Source organism: Echinops telfairi, unplaced genomic scaffold (assembly GCF_000313985.2).
Source record: "Echinops telfairi isolate 266 unplaced genomic scaffold, ASM31398v2 ScPeMD7_7410;HRSCAF=8448, whole genome shotgun sequence".
Classification (NCBI taxonomy): domain Eukaryota; kingdom Metazoa; phylum Chordata; class Mammalia; order Afrosoricida; family Tenrecidae; genus Echinops; species Echinops telfairi.
Window position 1 is genome coordinate 25,970,505 of NW_022111310.1, and position 1,741 is coordinate 25,972,245.

At 55.0% G+C, this 1,741-nt stretch overlaps 1 protein-coding gene across 1 annotated transcript in view; it reads left to right on the forward strand.

Annotated features, from left to right (window-relative positions):
• The window catches only part of GSN (gelsolin), a 30,782-nt gene that overhangs the window by 23,635 nt on the left and 5,406 nt on the right, over positions 1-1,741 (forward strand). The window lies entirely within an intron of this gene.

The window sequence follows — 1,741 nt, forward strand, 5'->3', positions numbered from 1 at the left end:
AGGATGAGGTTGCTGCATCTGCCATCCTGACCGCCCAGCTGGATGAGGAGCTGGGAGGTACCCCTGTCCAGGTGAGCCTGACCTACTGAGTCACCGGACCTTGTATGCTTGTTCACCAGTTATCTGTCTGTCTGACTGCCCATCTATCCATCCATCCACTCACCTACCCATTCAGCCTTCCATCCATCTTCCCACCCACTCACCACCCACTACCATCCAGGCATGCGGCAGATGTTCACTCAGGGCTTCCATGCACTTGACAGTGACGGTAGCAGTGAGTCCACAGCATTGCCTGCCTGATGGGGTATATAAGCCTGTGGAGTGTATAAACCTGATGGAGTGTATAAGCCAGTCGTACAGCAAATGCACACACAAAGGGATCTACTCACACACTGTTGTATGTAGTGAGTAAACATGATAAGGTACTATGAGCCAGTAATAGTAGCGTGTAGCACATATGTGCCAGGTGGGATCTCATTGGATCAGAGAATGTTCCCCTGAGAAGGAACTCTTCGGCTAGGACGTAAAGGCTGAATAGGAGTTGGCCAGGCAAAGAAGGAAGCAGAGTGCATTCCAGGCAGAGGAAGCAGCCTGTGCAGAGGCCCTGGGGTAGCAGAGCATGGTATTTAGGAAAGTGCCAGGAGGGCCCCAGAGATGCCAAGCAGGGGCAGCAGAATGCCCAGAGGGTCATGGAGGGAGTGGGGGTAGATGTAGACCTTAAACCTGGGAACAGTGGGAAGCTGTAGACTGGTAAATTTGGCCAGGATGGATTTGTGGGTTTAAAGGTTACTCTGGCCAGAGGGGCAACAGCGTCAAGTCAGGGAAGCCCGAGGGAAGCCGATAAGAACGGACATGGCTCAAGCTTTGGATTCCAGGTTGACAGCTTGACTTTTGTCCCCGACAGTGGTGTCTTATCTCATTTGATCCCCCCACTAGCCGTGTGGGGGAGTCACTTTCTTGGGCCCATTTTCGAGAGAAGGAACCTGTGCTGTGGAGTCACGGCTCAAGAGTCTCACGGTCAGGATAGCCTGACCCTGGAGCTCTCAGCCAGCAGCGGCAGGCCAAGGTGGGAACTCACCGAAGCCAAACGCACACGCACACGCATGCGCTTAGATTCCAGAGTGAACTAACTAGCCAAGGCCGCAGAACTGAAACGAGGTGGGCGCACAGGGCAGAAGGAGGGGTGGCATATCTTGATATAGGTGTCTTCGCCCCCTTCCTTTGCACCCCCAGCTCCTGACTGCAGCCTGTGTCTGGGGAGCCTCTGGCTGGGCAGGAGGCGGTCTCTCCAGATCTGAAAAGCTCTAGTCTCACAACTCCATGGGCTTTCAGACCCAGGGGTGACCTCACCATCCCAGAAGACCATCGACAAACAATCCCTGTGCTTCCATTTAAGGACATATTTGAGAACATGGCCCCTCCTGGGTCTTGGATCAGACAAAGGGTCATCAAAGCAGGCCCCCAGGGGAGAGGGAGACCACTTAAACAGCACCCTGGGGGACTCAGGCAAGACTGCTGTCCCCTACCTCCTAGGAACTCCTGTGTCCCCTGCCTAGTGTTTGTGGACTGACTGGTCATACTGCACACCAGAGACACCAGTGGGATGGGGACGGACTGGGTGTGGGCCATGCTGGCTGGGTGTGAGCTCAGTCCCTCACAGAAGAACTAACGCCTTCTCCTCCTTCCCTGACCCCATCTCCCGTCTCCCTGCAGAGCCGTGTCGTCCAAGGCAAGGAACCTG